The following is a 5,820-nucleotide window of genomic DNA, read 5'->3' on the forward strand; positions in this document are numbered from 1 at the left end:
TTCACTACCTCTCTTCACCAGCAGAGGGAGTTCATCAGACATCAACAGTGAAGGGGAAAATTAACTCACAACAGGGTGGTATACCTTGGGTACTACGTACAGACCTACGTAGCACTGGTGTTGGTAAACTGGGTAGTAGCCGTCTATGAACTCTAAGACTCACCATGGGCATGACAGATTCACCACTGGCAGGGCAAAGGTTCTCTGGCTCCACTGCTGGTGTAACATCCGCTGCCTGAATTTCCTGATTTTCAGAGTTCTCTTGAGTCTCTGCTACTTCAGTTTCAGTAGGCTGGGGAAAGATTAGGACAGGGACTACGACGGCTTGATCCATTCTTGTCCAATTTGCAGGAAATTCTCCTAGTACAGTGTTGACCTTTTCTTCCTCTTCTATGGGTTAAAGGTTGTTTTGTTCTTCCATCCTTTCCTTTAGCTGGTCAGGGCACAGTTTCAGATGATCTCTCGACAATGCTGATGAGGTTTCTCCTCCATCTTTACTGATAAGGAACACTTTGGTGTTGTCAAAGTTTGATGGTAAGACGATGTAGGGTTCAGCTTCCCATTGGTCATCCAATTTATGCATCCTCCTTTTTCTCTTTGGGACTTGTTCTCCTGGTGACAAGGGAACTGCAGGTGCATGTTGATTGTAGTTCTTTTCTTGTTTTTGTCTCACCTGAGCTAGACTCTTTTCTGCAAACTCTTCTACTCTACGGTACTGTTGCTGCAGTTCTGTATCCCAGCCAGCATCTGGTGATGTCACCTCAGGTGTAAGGACTCCCATATCCAAATCAATAGGCAGCTTGCCAGGCCTCACTCTCATTAGATAGGCTGGAGTGCAGTTGGTGGAATTCACAGGAATGTGATTGTAGAGGTCTACCAGATCTGGTAACTTTTCTGGCCACAGATTCCTTTCTTCCAAAGGCAAGGTCTTCAGTAAGTCGATCACCACTTGATTCATCTTTTCACACATGCCATTGGTCTGTGGATGGTACGATGTTGTCCTGATCTTCTTGCAACCGTACAAGTTACAGAATTTCTAGAACACTTTCGCCTCAAAGGATGGACCTTGATCTGTAAGCACTCGCTCGGGATATCCGTGTGGTCGAAAAAAGTGCTGTTGGAATGCTGTGGCTGCTGTCCTGGCTGTTTGATCCTTGACAGGCACGACTATCAGGAATCTCGAGTAGTGGTCAATGATGGTAAGAGCATAAATGTAGCCTGAACGGCTTGGAACCAGCTTCACATGGTCCAGGGCGACTAACTCAAGTGGTTGTTTGGATATTATTGGCTGCAAACGAGCTCGTTGGCTGTTACGGTCCTTCCTGCGCTGGCTGCATTGTCCACACTCCTGGCACCAATTTTCAATGGCCTTCCTCATACCAGCCCAGTAGAATCTTTCCCGGAGCAAGCCTCCAACTTCTTCCATCCGAAGTGTCCAGCTCCATTGTGGTATGCTTCCAAGACCATTGATGCCTCCCTCTTTGGGACTACCACCTGCCAGACCAGCTCATGAGTGCGGGCATTGATACTCCTCCGACACAGCTTTCCCTCATAGAGGAACAGCCTGCCTCTTTCCTTCCACAACTGCTAGGTTTCTTCAGGAGCATCTGGACTTGGGCGTGAGTCAGCTTGTGACAGAATCTCCTTTACCAGGCAGACTGCGGGGTCGCTATCCTGGGTTTCTGCCCAGTCATGATGAGGCAATGGATTTAGGGTAGCCTCTTTCATGATAGATCGTCTGTTTCTCACTCCTTGAGCACGCTGGGCTGCAATTGGCTGGTGGAAGGCAGGTAACTCTATTTCTTCGAGTGCCTCAGGGTCTTCTCCTGCATCTGGCAGATTGGGCATTCTGGACAGCGCATCAGCATTGGCATTCTTGTGCCCCGTTCGGTACTTCATGGTAAATTCATAGTTAGACAGCCGGGCCATCCATCGCTGCTCCAGTACACCTAGTTTTTCAGTTTCCAAGTGAGTCAATGGGTTGTTGTCCGTCAAGATGGTAAACTTGGCTGAAGCTAGGTAATGCTTGAATCGTTCAGTCATAGCCCAGACTATAGCGAGGAACTATAGTTGTCAGGGTTCCTTTCAGTGGGACGAAGCTTCCTGCTGGCGTAGGAGATCACTCTTTCTTTGCTATTCTGTACCTGTGACAGCACTGCTCCCAGTCCCACGTTGCTGGCATCAGTATACAGAACAAATGGTTGGTCATAATCTGGGTAGGCCAGAACTTCATCTCCTGTGAGAGCCATTTTCAGTCGAGTGAAGGACCTCTCGAGTTCCTCATTCCTTTCAAATGTAGGATTCTTCTTCCTGGCTTTCTTGGGCTGGCCCACCAGAAGATTTTGCATAGGCATGGCTATTTCAGTGAAGCCTTTGATGAACCTTCGGTAGTAGCCTACCAACCCGAGGAATTGACGTACCTCATGGAGGTTGCTGGGTTTCTGCCTGTCCAGGATGACAGTGACTTTGTCAGGATCCGGAGCCACACCTTCTGCACTCACTACATGACCGAGGTACTGTACCTTGGGCTTCAGGAGGTGGCATTTGGATGGCTTCATTTTCAGGCCAAAGTTGGATATGGCTTCAAACACCTCAGCCAGGTGCTTCAAATGGTCTTCATAAGTCTTGGAGAAAACAATGACATCATCAAGGTACAACAGGACTGTGTCGAAGTTCTTGTGTCCAAGACAGCACTCCATTAGCCATTGAAATGTCCCAGGGGCAGTGCAGAGCCCGAACGGCATGTAGTTGAACTGACAGAGACCCATTGGTGTAGTAAACGCTGTTTTCTCCTTGTCTGCCACGGGAATCTGCCAATACCAACTAGTGAGATCTAAGGTGGAAAAATAGTTAGCAGCTTTAAGTGCAGCTAATGACTCTTCAATTCTGGGTAATGGGTAGGCATCCTTATGTGTAATGCTGTTAATTTTTCTGTAATCAACACACATTCTCATGGTACCATCTTTCTTTTTCACAAAGACTATTGGGGCTGCCCAGGGGCTACAACTGTCTCTGATCACCCCAGCTTCCTTCATTTCCTGCAACATACTTTTGGCACATTGATATTGTGTTGGGGGTATAGGCCTGTACCTTTCTTTAATGGGGGGATGATCTCCAGTGGGGAAATGGTATTGAATCTCTTTTGCCTTCCCAAAGTCTAGAGGGTGTTTACTGAATACCCGCTCATACTCCAGAGTCACTCGGTAAATCCCATTCTTTTGGTATGAAGGGGTGGAGTCAGTCCCCACATGCAGCTGCTGACACCACTCCTCCAGCTGCTTTACAGAGCCATTGTCCTCCACCTGGTCAGATGAGACCAAGGGCTCTGCTGCCCGTATTGCATTGTTACTTACAGTAAGCAGCTTAGCAACTGTGGCATACCGAGGTATTGTGGCCTCCTCCTCCCCACAATTCAAGAGGCGTACAGGTACTCTCCCTTTGGGAACATCAACTACCCCTCTGGCTGTCAGGACAGTGGGCCGGCTATCAGAGTACATTGGCTCTACCAATGCTTGGTAATCTTTTCCTCTGAGGCCGATGGCTGCCCAACACCAAATTAACATTTCACATCGGGGGGTATTGCAATGGGGAAAGAATTACTCACTCTGACGCTGCCAATTTCTCCGCCAGATAGTTCTACCTGCTGTCTTTGCGTCAGGGCCTTGATCTCCTTCTGCAGGACTCGTTCACTGGAACCAGCAGTCTCGGCTACCTGTTGCAACAAAACAATAACCTCGGCAAGACAATTTTCAATCACATTAGTACCAAGGGTCATCATTGGGTTACATTCTCGTTGATCAATGTCTACAACTGTCAGACCTTGAGATTTTAACTCTACGCGCCCCACTTTAATAGTAATCTCTTTACATCCTACTTGCGGCAAAGACTGACCATTGCTGGCAACTACTGTGAGTTCATCACTTGGGCCGCGGGTAAGTTCAGAGTCAGCCCAATACCGCTTGTAAAGGATATATGGCATAGTTGTCACCTGAGAGCCAGTGTCCAGCAAAGCCATACTTGGCTCGCCAGTTCCTTGGGCCTTGTGGTCCTACTCCTGGGGGTTGGCCCTCTGCCCCAGGGGTTGCTCATTTATATAACAGAACCTTGCAATGTGGCCTGCCTTGTGGCAGTGACGACAGATGGGACGTCCGTTCTGGTCATAGCGATCGTTGTCTCTCCCTCTGCGTGGTGGGATCCTCTTCTTCCGTAGCCATGGGACATCCTCTGGACTGGAGGCCAGCTGGATCTTCTCCTTTGACACCTGTAGGGACTGGACAGTTTTGGCAAGTGCAGCCATATTTTTGGTCAGCTCCTGGACCTGAATTCGCAGTTCGGCAGAAGGGTCTTTGTCTAGAGTCTGTGCATCAGCCTCCACCGGGCTGAGAGGGAAAGATGCTGCTTCTTGGTGGTATGTGATTGCTGGGCGCCTAGAGGGCGCTGGACAGCTAACATTTGTTTCATGCAGCACCCGGATAGCCCTGTCTTTGAAGTCTGCAAAGTCTAGGTCAGGGTTTTGTAGGGCTATGATGCGCAGCTGTGCTCTGTGTGTACTGGATAGGAGGCCCTCAATAAATTGCTCCTTTAACAGTCTGTCTCCATCTTTCACACTGTCTGGATCAATCTGCTTGATGGCTCGCAGCGACTCCTGCAGGTTAAGAGCATAGTCCAAATACTGTCCTGCACTCTTTGCTTACACCCAAAGAATCTCATCTTTATTTCAGCTGCAGTGCGGGTGTGAAAGGTGCTTCTTAGCTTAGCCAGGATCTTTTTAACAGTCTCTTTATCAGTGTCCTGCCAGGCTTTTTCTTCCCTTTGCGCTGCACCAGTTAGCTGCCCAATAAGGATGTTCACTTTCTGGCTTTCAGACAGAGGATACACCTCAAACAAACTGCACAGTCTCTCTTTAAATTCACTCAGGGTATGTGACTCCCCTGAGTACTGCGGTAGCCAGGCCGCTCCCGGTATATAGGGCATGGACAGCGGCATTATGGGGACTGCTGCGGTGGGCGCTGATTCTTGCGGTGCTCTGGAGGCAGCGCTGGCTGCTGGATGCAGCGGCGCTATGGGAGCCGCAGCTGCGCTGGGCCCTGCAGCTTGTGGCACTGTGGGGTTTGCAGTGGCGTCCGCCGCTGCGTCTGCTCTTGCTTCAGACATTCTCTTCCCCCCAGTTAATGTTTGGCCAGGCCCTGGGTTGCGCTAGCTTACTGGCTGCCGCTCTGCAAGCTGGATGATCGGTGGGACGCCGGGACTGCAGGCCTCGGCTTCTCACTACCCGCGCACTGGCCTCTTCCCGCGCAGCACTTCACTTTTTAGCACTTTTCGGCTGCGCCCGCCCCACGACGGCCCGCCCCTTTCCCACGTGCGCCAAGCAGCGGGGTAATGGCGGCGATGGCGCCGACAGTCTGTAGCACACAACACAGTCTCTGGCACACAGGACCCGGGGATGCCGGGCTCCGTAAATCCTGCTTGTAACACCAAAATAGGTCGCCCTCCCAGGGCTGTGATGTACTCGGTACTGGGCCGGTCTCTCAGCAGGGAATGTCACAGCATCAGTGACCCAGTCCGTGGCCCTGGGCACCCATGTAAAAGGGATTAAGTCATGGATTAAAGTTTATGAGTGAATGATTCATGACGCCACCTGTGGTGTTCGGCAATGAAGATGTTAAACCGGCACTGCGGACAGATCCCCTGGGACAGATGGTGTGGTGCAGCTATGATGTGGTGGCCCTGCACAGGTAAGGCAGTAATTCCAGGGCAGTGAAGATAGGTGTTGAGGAAGAGGGTGCAGTATTTGGCACAGGGATGTAGCAGTGCTGACGG

The sequence above is a fragment of the Dendrobates tinctorius genome, unplaced genomic scaffold (genome assembly GCF_039654945.1).
Source record: "Dendrobates tinctorius isolate UK_male_01 unplaced genomic scaffold, ASM3965494v1 ptg000250l, whole genome shotgun sequence".
Lineage (NCBI taxonomy): Eukaryota > Metazoa > Chordata > Amphibia > Anura > Dendrobatidae > Dendrobates > Dendrobates tinctorius.